General features: G+C 42.2%; 1 protein-coding gene across 1 annotated transcript in view; it reads right to left on the bottom strand.

The window, feature by feature from the left end:
* NEK11 (NIMA related kinase 11) overlaps positions 1–18,843 on the bottom strand; it is a 426,840-nt gene that overhangs the window by 260,384 nt on the left and 147,613 nt on the right. The window lies entirely within an intron of this gene.

Below are 18,843 nucleotides of genomic sequence, written 5' to 3'. Positions count from 1 at the left end.
GTACGGTGCAAGGGAAAACTACAGTGCAAGGTGCTGGCATTCTGATCATCTAGACAGCGTTCCAAAATAATTTTGCAGAAATTGTCAAGAATTGATATTCTCTAGGAGCATATCCAATAGGCCACGAGGTTTTGCCTGCAAAATATTACACAGATCTCGTGACCAATTTTGGATTACCACAGGTATGCGTGCCATTTTTTTTAAACTATATATACACACATACACATACAAGCACACAAATTAGAAAAAAATGGGGAAATCAGCCTGTCCCCCTAAAAAGAATAAAAGAAATGTAAAATAAAACTATTATTTTTCATTTAAGTTTGTATGAATAAAAATTAAAAAAAATAGAAAAGGCCATTTTGGGGTAATTTTAGATTTAAAAAAAAATCTGTAAATAAATTCTAAAAGCATACTTTTTTGGTGAGATGCAAATGAAAAAAAAAAGAAAGTGCAAAAAAAGTAGAGAAAATGCTGATTTGGGGGTAATTTAGACCAATGAAAAAAAAAAATCAATAAAAAACAAACAAATATTTTTCATTTAAATAATTGCTGCAATTAAATTTGGGGTGTACTAATTAACAAAATGGTTGATTTTGGGGTAATTTAAAGTCATTATTTGTTTTAACAATTAATAAATGACATGTATTTATTGGACTAATCAAGATAATTGGAAACTTCAAACTGCCTAATTAGTCTTTGGGGGAGGGGGGTTCTTAGGGGTACTGAAGCAAGTACTGACAATATTTCCTAAACATAATGATTTTAGGAAAAATTAGACTTGCTCTGAAGGTGCGCAAAAAAAATTGCACACTCAAAAAAAAAAAAAATCTTGCACCCAGTTGTATACCACAAATTTCACATCTATGGAAAAAACCTCATTGCACAAGATGTTTGAAAAATTAATTTACAATTGAATATGCCCTCTAATTGAATTATAATGTGTGAAGTCATGATTTGTTATTATACGAACAATTTTTCAGAAATCTGCATCTTTGTTTTTCCATAAACCAGGGTTTTTTGACATTTCGAACATCATGAGGCTGATGCAGAATGAGTACTACACCAGTGTGCATAGTATATTTTGTGTGATAAGAAAGTCTATGCATACTTGAGCAACTGGGCCACTGACGAGGGAGGGAAGGGACAATCTCTCGTAGACAGAGGACAATGAGAGCGTGTTTATGCAAACACGGCTAATGCAGGCCTGCAGAAACATGCATATAAGCCTGAAGGAGGGCATCTTTTGCACCTGCTGGGCAGCATTTGCTGATGATTTGACTTGTAGCAAACTAGGCGCATATGGTGCCAATGTAGAAGCATACACCTTTTGAGATGTATGGGCTTCGCATATGGGGGTAAATAAAATATTTTTTCTGGCTCTAAGACCTCACCAACTGAATGCCTCCCTAGATGTGCAATCTTTGCTGATATCAAAAACAAAAGAAGAAGAAAAGCCATTTGCTTTCTCGGACTGCATAGTTCCACATTCCCAATTGTCTAAGTTCTAATGTGTTTCAAATAAACATGAACATAAGAATCACACACAAACATTAAATGTATAAAAAAAAGGGTACATGCTCCATGTGTTGTATCATATCTTATTTATGAGAACGTATATCATTTTTATGCATATTTTTACATAATTCTTGTGAAAGCTGCAGACGCTACGTTTTATCATTTTTAGCAGTATTTTAAGATGTAGCTACCTGCTGTGAAGACAGGATAGGACAAACATTGTCTTTCATCTGATTTATAAATGATAGAACAACATTACATTTTGATGACCGTATCTGATGAAATTCTTCTTCTATTTAACAAAAAACTTATGTATGATTCATAATAATTCATAATGAAATGAACTCTAGCAAAAGTTAAATTTAAACACACAGGACCTCATTCAGACCCGCTCGCAAGCGCTATGCACTCGCAAACGGGTCGATGGTGAGGGCCTGCGCACGTGCAGCGCTCGCACAGCGCGTACGCAAGCCCCTACACAAGTCACAAATGGACTCGCTCCGGGGCTCACTACAAAAGGGGCGGCTGTCGATGTTGATCCACAGCTCGCCCCGTTTTGTAGGCGGGGTGGGGGGGGTGGCCGGATAAACGGAGGCATTCCTGAAGGAACGCCTGCCGTTTGTAGGCGGCCCTACTGAGTGATGTCAGTAGGGAGCTTCCTGCTCTATTAGAGCAGGAAGCTACCTGGGGCTTGCAGTAGACGAGACCCTACTGCAAGGGTCTCGTCGCAAGCCCCGATGGATGCCATGGTCTCAAACATCGCGACCATCACCTAGTCACTCGCTAAAGCTGTGGGTGGTAACCCACAGCTTAGCGAGCAGCCAGGAGGTCGCCCTCATTCAGAGCGAGCGCTGGCTTTCTGCTAGCGGCTCTGAATGAGGTCCACAGTGTGTATGGTGATACAGTGCAATATTATTATTGCCTCAAATTTTTATTGAAGCTCATTTCAAAGATAATAAGAAGATTAGGACTCTCTGAGGATTTCCAGCAGGGAAATTTTTCATTTGTGTGGACAAATGGACAGGACAGGTAGGCTGGGAAATTATATGATGGACTATGACTTATATAAATGTTACAATAAGAGAAAAGGCTGTCAGGCCAGGATTAGGAGTCTGGGGCAGGCAGTTATAGAATTAAAAGGAAATGTGTTAAATGTTTTTCAATTCTTTTTTTTTTTTTTCCACATATTTGTATATTTTTTTTATTTTGATTTTTTTGGTAATTGCTATATATATTTTTCATTTCATTAAATGTTTTCATTCTTTTCTTACTCTTGTACTAAATTATTTATATCAACTATGTATATTGCTCACTTTTGTATTGTGTACAGCCATGGCCAAAAGTTTTTAGAATGACACAAGTATTGTTTTTCTGCTTCAGTGTTTTTAAACTTTTTTGGCAGTTGTTACAATGGTATACTGAAGTAAAATTACTAAAATTACTAGCATTTCATGAGTTTCAAAGGCTTTTATTGACAATTTGTCCTGGCATGCTGTCAATCAACTTCTGGGCCACATACTGACTGATGGCCGCCCATTCTTGCCTAATCAATGCTTGGAGTTTGTCAGAATTTGTGGGTTTTTAAAGAATGGTACCAAAACATTGTCCAAAGCAACTTCTCCCAACCATCCTAGAACAGTTTGGTGATGAACAATGCCTTTTCCAGCATGATGGAGCACCTTGCCATAAGGCAAAAGTGATATCTAAGTGGCTCGGGGAACAAAACATCTAAATTTTGGGTCCATGGCCAGGAAACGCACCAGACCTTAATCCCATTGATAATTTGTGGTCAATCCTCAAGAGGAGCGTGGGCAAACAAAAAACCACAAATTCTGATAAACTCATTGCTTTGCAAGAATGGGCAGCCATCAGTCAGTATAAGGCCCAGAAGTTGATGCAGAGGTCTTGAAAAAGAAGGGTCAACACTGCAAATATTTTTTGTGTGAATACATTTGGTTCATACTCCTAGGGAGCATCCTTCCTACAAAACTACCATATTTTATACATATCCAGGGTACTTTTTCAAAAACTTTATTATTCTATAACATACATACTGTAATTAATTGTTGCATTATACTTCTCCTGTGCAATATACCCACTTTATTTACCCCTTTTCTTTCCATTTCATAAGAAATCATTGCTGAACAGAAATCTCTGCAGGACAACAATGGAGACCATGGCATATGAAAACGTGCTTGGTGGAAATTGGTAACTGTCAGTGCAGGTGCAGTGTGACAATTGATCCTTCGACTCACTGCTCTTCTGTTTGAGCTCTGCCTGCCCCCCACTGGTACATATCAGCCTGTGCCTTCAGTGCAGTTTTAGGTACTGGAAGATATACTGAGCGAACTTGCTTGAACCAAAATTTTAAATCAGAGATTCCACAGCCTACTTGGTAGGCACCATGTAGACCTCCATTGCCCTGATGAACTTCAAACAGCCAAAAAACTAATCCTGACTAAACTACACCACCATGCCAAATTTGGTGTAGCTACTGTAGGTACAAAGCTCTGGCCATGCACAAAGGACAAAAAAGCACACACACACCTTCTCGCTATTTGTATAGATTGGTAAAGGAGTTGCAGTATGGGCCGCCCTAGTGCCAGTGCCTGAATTCAGTGCACACCCTACACCAATTATAGATATGCCACTGACTCCAGTGCATTAACAGCATACCACCCAGCAGTCCTGACTTGAGGCTGTACTCCACCTTTCCATTCAGAACTGCATTGTACGGATTGGCCTAGAAGTTGGGGATGTAAGTCAAATTCACCACTACAGTGCATAGAATTCAAGGGGTGAACGAGTGACGTATGGCACTCAAAGGGAAAGGAATGACTAGGGGTTGTCCAGCACATCAAAAGCACACTCCTCTGATTCCTGATCATGCCCCTGTTATGTGTAGACATGCCCCCTTTTCAGCACTTGCCCTTCTTCAGATGCCACATAACTTGGAAGGGATGTAAAAGGCCTATTAAACTTAAACTAAGTGCATCAGTGAAGAAGACAGACAAGGAATGCATAGACAATGCAAGCACAAGAAAGAGTCATACCACAGCACCTGTTCCAATAGCTACAGTGCACCACTCCTTCTGTCATCCTCTTGTGAATATAATATAAAGAAGCCACAACTTTTCTGTGGATGTTGTAATATTTCCGACAGACGGGATGCCGGCAATTAGAATGTCATCGCCAGAATCCCAGCACCTGTCAGAATCCCAGTGCCGGCATCCCCGACGGTAAGTACTGGGGTCACGGGGAGGGTTAAGGTTAGAGTTAGGGATTAGAGTTAGGCACTAAGGGGGGTGGGTTAGGTGTAGGGTGTGGGGGAAAGCTTAGGTTTAGGCACAGGGGGGAGGGTTAGGCATAGGCAGTGGAGAGGGTTAGGGGTAGTCAGAGGAGGAGGGTTAGGATACTCTCCATCAGGTGTCAGTATCCTAACCCTATCAGGATGCCGGCGTCAGGTTTCTGACCATGCCCAACCCCTTTTATGTCATCTAGAACAAGTGAATTGGACAAATATCCTGCTGGATAGTTTTTTGTTAAAAATTAATACTCCAGTTATAACGTAATCATCGGCACAATAGGTAAATAGTAAAATAAGTGTTTATAATGAATAAATCATATCTTCATTACACACTGCTAACACATTGTTATGTTAAGCAAGGAAAACCCCATACAACATACTGTGACATGGACACCTTCAAGAAAACATCCACAATGAAACAGTCTCTTTTATTCGTCAGGATGAGAGACTACTTTCACATAAACAAAATAATTTCTTATTGATGATCGCTAGCACTAAGCTAACATATTCCAACTGACTATCAGATCAACCAGATAGTTTAGCGTAGATCGCCCGCCACAGAAACCACCACCTATTTAAAGGCTAAGCTACAATAGGGTTGCTATATTTTAAAAATAAAAAACCAGGACACATTGGGGACAAAGCCAAATCAGGGAGGCGTGACCATGCCCCTTCTACAAAAAGTTTAAAAATACAATACGCGGCACCGTAAGCTCAGCACAAGAGCGGCTCTAAGGCTCCTATACAAGCCCTCAGAGCAACAGCACAGTAGTGACCCTTATACACATTAAGCCACACAGTAGTAGTGCTCTTTATACACAGTGTGCCACAAAGTAGTAGTGCCCATTATAAACAGTATGCCACACAGTTGTAATGCCCATTATACACAGTATAAATTCCTACCTATCTATACACACTAAATGTCGCTATTTAGCATTATAAGTCGCACAAGAAATAATTGCTTTCCAGACTTTGATTGTGGTTCCAAAGCACAAAATTATTCACCAAAAAGCAGATAGTTACATGCTGTGATCTAAATACAATTAGCACAAACAAATAATACAATCACAAGGTACAGTCGAATACATATGCATGCGCTCTGAATCCAGATTCCCGGCATCAACTATGAAACCTCTGTCAACAGCAAAGAAAAGATGACTGACTAGCAGATTTAGGGTGCTTGCATATAAACCCTTGCAGAGATAGGCAATACAATAGAACAAGTTGGAATAATCCCATTGGTTCTTCTTCCTGGTTCTCCTGTTACGATGCAGTTCATAGGTCAGTTTGTATTGTAATAGTTCAGCCACCAAAAGCTTCTTTGTGTCCATTTTCCCGCTGAAGAACAAGTCTAAACTGGCTAATTACATTACATTTACAGAGTACATTTCAATGCCTATCTCTCTATGATCCATAATTTGCAGACGCATGTTGCGATTTCCTGGCCAATGGAACCGGAAATCTGCAAATAAACAGTGGTTCAGAATGGCACCAAACACGGTCTGCTTATCATGTACTAAACCTGAGATCTTAAATACAGTCGCTTTGTTACATGATTAATAATGACTAAAACCTTGGATATTAACCTTAATGCTAGGGAACCTTCCTATGTAAGTGTGCAATGTATAAGTGTAAGGATATTAAGAAAAGACGCTAGTTAGCGTTGTGCGTCTACGTGTTTGTGGAGTACACCGTGGTACGTGTTTTGCAGGACTGTTCATATTATATGTTTTAGTAAATGTATGTATTTATATAATGAGGACTTTTAACAGTTTTCTATTGCGTGGGAATCGCACAACGCTAAATAATAACATCACCGTATATACTGATATTGTGTGAGATTTGCTAAACTGGAGTTGGGCGGCCATTCGAAAAATGGCGTCTTGTTGCCATTCGCAAAATGGCATTGTGCAGATTTTAATTTTAACAGATTCTGTCTCAGCCAATTATCCGGCTTCGACAGTCCACCCTTTGATAGCAAACAACATGCTATCACACTCTGATTTTAAAAATTTAATTTAGTCTTACACTATGACATATTATTTAATGTTATATTATGGGATGGCACTAGGTGGAAACCATCAATAATGTGTCTCTAAGGGGGGGCAGAATAAAAGTACCCTTATATGCACACCGCGGATCTTGGAATATCATGGGAGAGATGTGGGGATGCATCTAACATATAAATGAAATCTTGAAGGGGATATGGACTTACATTATTTTAGATGTTTTAAAATAACATTAATATTCATGCATGGCTAAATCTACACATCAGCTGATGGTACATTCTAGTTCAGGGTTGTATTGAAGTCCTTCATTTACCTCAGTATTCATAATGCTACTACTGACCACCATCATAATTTCATTCCTTTGATTAACTTTAGTTTTACATTTTCCACATTTCAACACAGTAGGAACACACCTGACACATAATCCAATTACTAAGATGACAACCAATATAAGGATCAGGAGTTTACCTATACTAGCAACCATTTCCTGGACCCACTCTCCTAGACCGGAGAACCATTTCACTGGGTTTAACCAAGAAACCCATTCTTCTACCTTTTCATCTACTTCAGCCACTGAAGCATTATGGTTCTTCCGAAATTCCCATTTTAACTGTAGAATTTCGTCCATCTTCCAGTCTATCACCTCCTTGGGGTCACTAGTATTACTTGTGATGTAGGTACAACACTTTACACCAAATTGGGTGGCCAAAGTTACACAATACCCTCCAGTGACAGCTGTTAAATAATTAAACACTAGTCTATGTTGCACCAGTTCTTTCTTATAAGCTTGCAACTCCCTACCTGTATACCTAATCGTGTCATCATACATCTCGGTGATGTTATCTATTAATTTAGCAAGATCTTGGATATATCTGAAATTTAGTGTACCCCGAGCGATCCTGGTTTGATCCAATGTGACTAAAACTTGAAAGCCAGTTGTTTCGCTAATTATCTGTGTGGCTTTATGTACATCACCAAGTATCATATTTCTTTTGTCTGTATGTTCATACTGTGTGTGAAGATATGGTGATGGTGTGTTTTTATGAATACCAAGCATTTCACCATGTGTAAGGGTCATAACCTCTGGGAGTACTCTTCCCAGATAACACAAACCTTCGGAACTCGGAGAGAGCCACTTATACGCTTTCCTTCCACATATAAAATATACATCATCGGGGAGAACATAAGGAATAGAATGCATCATGATCATCGAACACATTTCCCTAATGAATGATCCTATCTCAGGTTCTCCCATCTGGCTAATACACGTTTCTGGTTGTATAACCCTGGCACAGTACCCTTCTGGTACTCTGCCAACCATTTCTTTGATGTCACTTAGTGTGTACCAATACCGGAAGTGTCTCCCATTTGACCTAATTGTGCGTAACAGTTCAAAATTTATAGGCTGATAATCAGCTCTTAGTGAGAAAGTCATCATCTGGTTATTCCCCATCACCTCCCAACTTCCTGGTTTATTGGAGTTGGTGATGTTCAAACATAAAAGTGATTTATCTACTTGGTACTGGTGGAGTTAAAATGAGGTGACTTGGTGTTAAAAAATTTTCCATCCAGCGTCTTCCCTTGTTGTAATTCTAAAACATCAGATACATTTAATGGAAACGGCACTAATGCTACATTATGCTGTCCCTGAGGCACATGAGAACACACCCAACAGTCAGTCTGGTTTAAAACTTTGCCCACCATAGTATGATAATCCTCTACAGGGTACCTACCCCAATATTGGTTATACTTAGGTTGGCAATGCTGTATGCAATTCTCATCAACTAAGGACCCACAAAACTCATAAATACAATAACCCTCAGACGATAGACCTTCACACGGACTCAGAGTTTCCAGAATAACAGATCTCTTAACAATTACTGTACTGGGTTTGGTCAGACACCGCCCTTGTGACTGTATTGCTCTTTCTCCCAACTCCACTCCATCAATATCACCCTCAGCTCCCCTCTCCATCCTCCGTCCTCTGTCCTCCATCACAGAAAGCAGAGATCCCGAAACAACCCAGGATGATGAAAACTCTGGGAGAAAACACAAAGATAACCACAGCAGACCACAATGATCTACAAATTTCTTTAGCTCAGGTATCTCACTGTAACCTTTAACCCTCCCGGAACAGACTCGCAATTGACAGTTCTATGTTATCTGTCTCGATTCCGCCTTGTCTCTCCACCGGTTGGTTGACCTTCTTACAGTGAGTGGAATGGACCCAGGTATCTCTCTCTGCCACTTTCAAGGATGTTGTACTTGTCAGCAACACTTGATATGGACCTTCCCACTGATCTGTCAAACAACCTGAACGCAAGAAATTTCTAATCATAACAAATTCTCCCGGTTCAACATCATGACAGTTTGTTTCAGGCATATCATGTGACAACAGTTTCAGTTTCTGCTGTTGCTGCTTTAACTGTTTACTCATTGTTATTAGATACCTTACAGTAACCTCGTTGTTACTTTTCAAATCTTCCTGCGGACTTATAATCAAATGAGGTTGTCTACCAAACAGTATTTCAAAGGGGGAGAGATTGAGAGGGGGTCTAGGAGTTGTCCTGATACTGTGAAATGGTAGTGCTTCTGGCCACCCCAGTCCAGTTTCTGCCATGATCTTACTTAATTTATTTTCAATAGTACCGTTCATCCTCTCCACTTTGGCACTGGCTTGCGGTCGGTAGGGGGTGTGAAGTCTACTATTAATACCCATCAACTTACACATGTTTTGGAAGACATCACCTGTGAAATGAGTACCCCTATCACTCTCAATAATTCTAGGGATACCGTCTCTGCATACAAACTCCTGAACAATTTTCTTAGCAGTAAACGCAGCAGTATTAGTGGCGGCTGGGTATGCCTCAACCCAATTAGAAAACACATCAGTGCACACTAATACATACTTTAGATTCCTGCAGGGTGGTAATTGGATTAAATAAATTTGTATTACCTGAAAAGGTCCATCGGTTGGTGGAATGTGGGATGGCTCGGTAGGGATTGTTTTCCCAATGTTTTTCCTCAAGCAGGTCAAACAGGACATTGCTCTCTTTTCCGCTTGGGAAGAAAAACCCGGTGCACACCAGTATGCTCTCACCAATTTGCACATACCTTGCTTTCCCAAGTGAGTCAGACCTTGCGCTGCCTCCGCCAGGCTTGGGTAGTACGCCTTGGGAGCCACTCCATCGCTCCAGAGTCCAGAGGACTCTTGCCCACATCCCTTGGACCTCCAGACTGCCTTTTCCTGAATGGTACACAAATTTTGCATCTCAATTAATTTCTGCATATCAATCGTTTGAAACATCATTTGGTTAATTGGCATGTTCATTTTTAACCCTGCTGCCCATTTGGCAGCTTTGTCTGCCCTGTTATTGCCCAGTGACACCGGATCATCCTCACATGTATGGGCTTTACACTTAATTACGGCCACTGCCTTAGGCAGTTGGATCACTGTCAGTAGTCCTTTTATATGTTTTGAATGTGCGACTGGTGTGCCTGCTGCTGTCATAAAATTTTTCAGATGCCATAGAGCACCACAATCATGTACTACCCCGAAGGCGTACCTAGAGTCAGTGTAGATATTAGCAGATTTGCCTTCTGCTAATTCACAAGCTCTTCTTAGTGCCACCAACTCTGCCTCTTGGGCCGAGTGAGGTGGACCAAGAGGTTCGGCTTCTATGATGTCTTCGTCATCTACAACAGCATAACCTGTACATAACTCTCCAGTGTCAGTCTATCTATGACAACTCCCATACATGTAAAATGTTACATCTACATTTTCTAAAGGTGTATCCCGTATGTCAGGTCTTGCAGTAAAGGTTTGATTCAGATATTCCATACAATCATGTGCATCAATATACCTGCAGAACTCACCTTCACCTCTCTCCACCCTTTGTGCATCCTGTGGTACATATGGTAAATACGCTGCTGGGTTTAACATACTGCACCGCTTAATGGTGATGTTTGCAGGTGCTATTAGTTCCCATTTGGTAAACCTAGCTGAGGAGACATGTCTGGTTTGGGCAGAATTTAACAAAGCAGATACAGCATGGGGAGCATAGACAATCATATCATGGCCTAATACTACGTTCTCACTCTTATTGACCAATAGAGCAGTTGCTGCTACACTTCTTAAACACGTTAGGAGTGATCTTGCCACAGTGTCCAATTGTGCACTGTAGTATGCTACGGGCTTACTGGCATCACCATGTTTTTGTGTGAGGACACCTGCTGTGCAACCATTAGCTTCCGTACAGTACAAATCAAATGGTTTTTCAGAATCAGGTATTCCCAATGCAGGTGCTCTTGTCAGATTATCCTTAAGGTTAAGGAAAGCCTGCTCTGTTTCTTCTGTGTGTATGACACGATCGGGCTTGGAGGAAGAGACTAAGGGCCTCATTTAGAGGCAGTCGGAGGATGCAAACGGTCGCTCAGAAACTGGGCGGCCGCTTGCATCCTGACCGCCCGCCTCTGTTTCGGTCGTTAGGCTGTGGGTTAACACCCACAGCTCTAACGACAGCTAGGGTGATGGTCGCGATGGTCATTGACCATCGCGACCATCGGGGCTTACGATGAGACCCTAGGGTAGGGTCTCACTTGTCGTAAGCCCCGGAGAGCTTCTGGCTCTGTCAGAGACGGAAGCTCTCCACTGACATCACTAGTGATGTCAGTGGGGCCTCCCCCAAACGACAGGCGTTCCCATGGGAACGTCTCCGTTTGGGCTGCCACCCCCCTGGCCCTCCTTCCAAACGGGGCGAGCTGTCAATCAACATCGACAGCTCGCCCCCTTTGGAAAGAGACCCGCTACGACCGGCGCTGTCGGTCATAGCGGGTCTCATGCATGCACACGAAGGAGCCGGCTCCCTCGTGCGCATGCGCACTAGACAAACATCGAGGCAGCCATGCGGTCGTAGACTGTACGGCCGCCTCTGAATGAAGGCCTAAGTCCTGTAATGGCAAGGCCAAAATAGAAAAACCTGGGATCCACATTCTGCAGTATCGACACATTCCCCAGAAGGTACGGATTTGCTGTTGGTTCTGCGGCAGTGTCATGGTCTGTATGGCCTGGATTCTGTCAGTGGTCAGATGTCATAACCCCTGGGTTAGGCAAAGTATTTAACCCTTGACTGGCATGGCTGTAGTTTGTGCTTAGCAACCTTGTGTCCTTTTTGCGAGAGGTGAAGCAATAAAAGTTTAGTATCAGTTAAACATGACATAAACAAATCAGAACACAACAATAAATCGTTCACATATTGTATTAGAACAGATCCATTGGCAGGTTGAAAAGATTGTAAACAGTCGTGTAAGGCCTGGTAGAAGATACTGAGGCTGTCTATGAAGCCCTGAGGCAATCGTGTCCATGTATATTGTACCTCCCTGTATGTAAATGCAAATAGGTACTGACAGTCAGGATGAAAAGGGACAGAGAAGGCAGAACAGAGGTCAATGACAGTGAAATGGGTTGCATTTGGTGGAATCTGCATGAGAATGACAGCTGGATTCGGCACTATGGGAAATTGGCTCTCTACTACCTTATTAACCCCTCTGAGGTCCTATACCAGCCTATAACCCCTCCCACCACTCTTTTTCACAGGAAAGATGGAATTGTTTGCTGCAATTGCTGTACGGACTAAAATTTCCTGTTGGAATAATCGCTTAATTATGGGATAAACCCCTATCTCTACCTCCTGTTTTAACAGATACTGGGGAACTTTTGGAGCTTGCCTACCGCTTTTTAAATTTACCATTACGGGAGCTACGTTTGCCATCAATCCAGTGTCCTGTCCATCTTTGGTCCAGAGGGACCCCGGTATCTGAGATAACAGTTGTTCTACTCGAGATGGATTTATATCTGAAACAGTAGAGTGAAACATTAACCTTTGGGGAGTGTCCAATATATCCCTCACCTCGTGTGCAACTCTCTCTGGGATATCTAGAAATATACCATCAGGGGTACAATAAATGACACATCCCATTTTACATAACAAATCCCTTCCCAGTAAGTTAGTAGGGGCCGCTCCTGCCAGGAGAAAGGCGTGCCTGGTATGCAATGGACCGATAGTAACCTCTGTGGATTAGGTTAAAGGATAATGTTGCACTTTACCCATTACACCCATTGCTGGTACTGTTTCGCTGGTCACCTGTAAATTAGATGGAGATTTTATCACTGATCTGGTCGCCCCTGTGTGTACAAGAAAAGAATGTTTAGTACCAGCTACGTCAATTAACATTACAGGTTCTTCTCTAACATCCCCAGTTAACCCGACTGACTGTAGACTACAGTATGACCTGCCCCCTAGCGTTGACTCTCACTCTCCAATACAGCATTTAAGGCCTCAATTGGAGCAGGTGACTGTGGAAAATTCCCTGCATTCTGCGTATATATCCCTTATGTGGATATTTAGGTATTCCCTGGTTAGGGGGTCCTACCCTCTTCACCTTACAGTTCCTAATTACATGTCCCACTTGGTTGCAGTTAAAACACCTTCGTGAGTGGGGCAGCGGGAAAAGGTTGTTGTGTGGGTGGGCGGTAGAGAAAGATTGTGAGTGTGGGTATGAATTTTGAGGGTAATATGGTGGCTGCGGGTAGTATGGGTTTTGTGGCTGTGTGTGATATGTGGGGTAGGTCTGTGTTTGTGGCTGTGCAGGATTGGTGAGGGCGTATAGCTGCGCAGGTGCATATGTGTCTGGTGGCTGTGATGGTATTTTCATTCCTTCTAGAGCTTGAATGCTAACAGCCATTAGATTCTCGCTCTGGGTTTCTCTCTTCTTGAGGATGTTTTTATCGTTACTTTGGTTATCCTCATCTGTTAAGGGATCATCTCCCTCCAATATGCAATCCGTGATAAACTTGTTCACATCGGTATTGTGTGGAAGACACACCCTTAACACCACTCGGCAATCTTTATTGGTTGGCTCGTGAGCATTACCCAAATTTTTCACAAATCTTTGGGATTTTGCGCAATTCCTTTTCTAGGGTCAGGGAAGTCTGTCATTATGGAATTTAGCTCAGCTCTTGTCCAAGGACAATGCATCACTACATTCCTTGTGGGCACCACAACATTCGCATCCGGATTCCCCTTAGGAACAGTTATTGTTCGAACGGGATGGATGCCTGCCATAAAGCTACCTTTGGCCAAATTACCTGGTTGAGGGTTCAGCCTACTGCTACTATGTATGCTATTAGTAATCTCCGCTACTATTAAAGCAGGGGCTAATACTTCCTGTACGGGTGGGGCTACCTCCATTTCTGGTACTAGTGAGGCAACTACCTGTGCTTGCTGTGGTGGTACATTTAACATTTGTGCAACATGGGAGAGAGCGGACATCACAACAGGTTCATCATCTACATCATCATGTTCCTTATAATTACTCAAGAGAGGGTACAGGTTACATGTTACATTTTTATGAGTTTTTACATTGACTGAACCTTCACCCCCATATGCATAAGGCAGTGGCGATGCGTGTGAACTACTGACATTACCTTCCGCAACGCTACCTTGCTGTGCGTGTGCGCTACTTCGCAGCATGCACGCAACGCTGTTTAGCGCTGCGTGCGCACTCCCCTGCATCGTGTGTGCGACGCTGGTTTGCATCATGTACACACCCCTAAACCACATATCCCCCTCGTGCTGCAACAACTTTAAACAATCGTTATACTTTATCCTTTTCTTTTGAGAGTTCACCATACAGATGCTATCTCGGACATTGTTCAATACCTCCTTATCAAAGCTGCCAACTTTGGGAAAAGGTTTCACACTCATTCTCGTCATCTTAACCCATACATCACAGTACATAGTTGCATATGCACCATACTTAGTATGCATTATATGCCGTGCCGTGCCAATCGGCGCTTCCAAGAGCAGCACATCATCTAACATCTCTACCGTTTGCTTGGCTCCTATCTTGGGGAAAAAAAAACACTAAACTTTTCAAAAGAGATTTAAATCGGTGAAAGAATGTCAAGGCTACTTTCACTTACCTGTGGACGATTTAACAGGCCATGCCCACACACCTATGGAAGAATTACCAGGTTGCTTCCACGCACCTAAGCCCTTTTTGAGTACTTTGCACTGCTAGAATTTAAGCATTCCAATAACACTTACCCTTTTCAGTGATTTTGTTCACCACAACTCAGTTCACAATCACGATATGCCACAACCGTGTGGTTCAATCACAATGCCCAATAACCCTAACTGATCACTGGATGCTGCGATCACACTGAGAGCCAATACCTAACACAAATAACAAAAACTACACCTGCTGTGTGTATAGACTCCGGTATCTACTACCGAACCACTAGGCCGACACCAGGCACCTAGCCCCTAAGGGTCCTACGATACCCCTAGCTAGGGAACATGTTACCCCTACCAACACAAGTTCACTGTTACACACCTTTTTTTGCGCAGAAAAATAAACGTTTTCCCAGATATGGCAGCACCGACTAAGATATTTAAAACAATGCTATCAGGCTATCAATATCACAATGCAATCTCAACGGCTTTGTTTAAACACGTGGCAGCAATACAGGAAATACGTATACGCTATTGTGCGACTTCCTCTTTTAACATGAAATTTGATCAACGAAGGAAAACAAACTTTTTCCTTCCTTGTCCCTGGATTCTAATCAGCGCTCCTTGAACTCACACAATAACAGATAGTGGTCTCTCAGCAACAAAGTGGTAGCAGGTATTTGAAGGCACAATGCGTTCTTTCCTGCGTATGGCACCTCCACCCTTTGCTGAGAGATCGATAACCGCGTGTTACCATGTGAATGGTAGCGTGATTTCACTCTACGAGCCCCCAACTTTGAATTCCCACCATCTATACACACTAAATGTCGCTATTTAGCGTTATAAGTCGCACAAGAAATAATTGCTTTCCAGACTTTGATTGTGGTTCCAAAGCACAAAAAAGATATTATTCACCAAAAAGCAGATAGTTACACGCTGTGATCTAAATACAATTAGCGCAAACAAATAATACAATCACAAGGTACAGTCGAATACATATGCATGCGCTCTGAATCCAGATTCCCGGCATCAACTATGAAACCTCTGTCAACAGCAAAGAAAAGATGACTGACTAGCAGATTCAGGGTGCTTGCATGTAAACCCTTGCAGAGATAGGCAATACAATAGAACAAGTTGGAATAATCCCATTGGTTCTTCTTCCTGGTTCTCCTGTTACGATGCAGTTCACAGGTCAGTTTGTATTGTAATAGTTCAGCCTCCAACAGCTTCTTTGTGTCCATTTTCCCGCCGAAGAACAAGTCTACACTGGCTAATTACATTACATTTACAGAGTACATTTCAATGCCTATCTCTCTATGATCCATAATTTGCAGACGCATGTTGTGATTTCCTCGCCGATGGAACCGGAAATCTGCAAGTAAACAGTGGTTCAGAATGGCATCAAACACGCTCTGCTTATCATGTACTAAACCTGAGATCTTAAATACAGTCGCTTTATTACATGATTAATAATGACTAAAACCTTGGATATTAAACTTAATGCTAGGGAACCTTCCTATGTAAGTGTGCAATGCATACTGTAAGTGTAAGGATATTAAGAAAAGACGCTAGTTAGCGTTGTGCATCTACGTGTTTGTGGAGTACACCGTGGTACGTGTTTTGCAGGACTGTTCATGTTATGTTTTAGTAAATGTATGTATTTATATAATGAGGACTTTTAATAGTGTTCTATTGCATGGGAATCGCACAATGCTAAATAATAACATCGCCGTAGGTACTGATATTGTGTGAGATTCGCTAAAATGGCATTGGGCTGCCATTCGCAAAATGGTGTCGTACAGATTTAAATTTTAACAGATTCAGTCTCAGTCAATTATCCGGCTTCGACAACAGTATGCCACACAGTAGTAGTGCCTATTATACACAGTATGCCACACAGTAGTGCCCTTTATACACAGTATGCCACAGAGTATAGCTCCTTATTCACATTAAAGTGCAGATAAGTATGGGGGGTCCTACTGTTTGGCATAATATGATTAAAGAGCTTTATGCAACATTAAAGAGCAGATGGGGCATAATGCCCAGCCACTCACCAGGCTATTGACTGCCTACCATAGTTCATATAGAGTTACCTGTGCCTAATGCCCAGTGTCACTTATGCTTGTGGCTCAGGCTAATTGCCCACCTAAAATGCCCCACAGGCCTAAGGCCTGATTGGGCCACCAGGCATAATGCTCAACACCTGATGGTCTACAGATAAGGGGGATGCAAATTACCGGTGGCCAAGGCTGCCTACCTATAAGCTGGGAGAGGCTGCAGTGTGGAGATTTGTCTAGCTCTTCTCTTCCCACCACCTACAGCACTCTCCGGTCTTCATTTTCTATCTTCTGTCGCCAGTCTTCCTTCTTCATCTTCCTTCTTAAGCTTCTTTCTTCATCCGCTGTCTTCCTTGCTCAACTGATGGCGCAGAACTGAAGGCTCTGCTCAGCGGCATCTGACAACAGGAGGAACTATGATGCGGCAAGCCGTGATTGGCACATCACATCTGCGACTGATTGGCTGCTGGTTGGCGCAAAATGTACCCTGCCGCCACCCACCGGCAAAGCTGGGACAATTGGGCATCACGCAGAAGGTATTTAGGATGCTAGGACATGGGTTGTAAATCCAGTATGTTCCCGGGAAAACCGGGACATATAGCAACCCAAAGCTACAAACCAGCTTTATCCTACTTGGCTGGCATTAGACCCAATTTTTCCTTTGCCAGTGGCAAACCTTTTCTTTCTTCCCTCTATGAAGTTGATTATCCCAGGTGCTCCATTTGGCTTTTCTGGCAGCATTTAAAGCTGAATTGATTCCAAAGGCATATAGTAATCCAATCACTCTGCCACAATAAATTATAATATATATAGAGAAAAAGGAAAGAAGGTGTCTGCGCTGGTAATTATATATATATATATATATATATATATATATCACATTAATAGTAGAACAGATTTAAATTGGATTTATTCATAAATATGAACTGCAGTTCAATAAAACATACACACATGTAACATCACAAAATAACAAATAATGTTAAGCAAACTCGCTACCATGTAAACCAAATGAATGATACAAATGAACAGATGGTTTAGGTGGCTGATTGAGAAAAATTGTATCCAATTGTTCCCAACAGCTAACAAGTATCCAATGAGGCAAAAGTCAAATAGGCAATTTGGCAATATTGTTGGTTCGAAAAAAACTGCCCAATAAATCGCAATATCACACTTGAATAAGTAAAAGTGGTCTGGATGGATTATAATGTTCAATGTGAACGTAGATGGTCAGATAAATTCAGAAGTTGCTGGGAGAGATTCTCCAGACAAATCCCATTAACACATTACAGAGGGCTAAAACAGTTAATCCCCATCTGGGGTGGTAAAAATGTGCCCCTCAGCACAGATAGAAAGTAAATGGGTATGTGGCTAATCAATGTCACAGGTCACTCTCAGATCCCAAAATGTTGTGTCCGTAGACTTGAGCTCCTTACCCCGTAATAGGCTCACAGGAGAATATATACCGGCAGTGGTGTAGAGCTGGATCGCGCCACTCCAGCGGCTCCTAACCGCACTGTGGGTGGATAGACAGAGGTCCGTTATTGGAGGGTACACCGTGGTATGAACGCAGTATTGATGTGAAGCTGGGTAGTGCCAATATAGCGGCTCCTGTCCACACTGTAGGTGGGAGGGCGATGATCCGTATGTAGGGAATTCACCGCGGCACACAGGCTTCAAGTGAGAGAGGAAGACCGGCAGTGATCTGGCTGCACGCGTCCATCCTGACAGGTGCAGGAACCCGGCGGCTGATAGATATCGTGTCAGATGGCCGCTAAGAGCTGTAAAGGTGGCTGCTGCGAGCTGTATAAGCGAAGAACCCAGACAACTTGCACAGCTGTGCAGAATAAACAGCAGGTGTGTATGAATTGTCGGCAGTTCACTGGATAATATATATAACAAATCATTTAAAACATATTTAAAAACTGTAATGTCAATTG

The sequence above is a fragment of the Taudactylus pleione genome, unplaced genomic scaffold, assembly GCF_031769625.1.
Source record: "Taudactylus pleione unplaced genomic scaffold, aTauple2 ptg000053l, whole genome shotgun sequence".
In the NCBI taxonomy this organism is placed as follows: domain Eukaryota; kingdom Metazoa; phylum Chordata; class Amphibia; order Anura; family Myobatrachidae; genus Taudactylus; species Taudactylus pleione.
The sequence above is the reverse complement of the archived record's forward strand: the minus strand, read 5'-3'. Positions and strand labels throughout refer to the sequence as shown.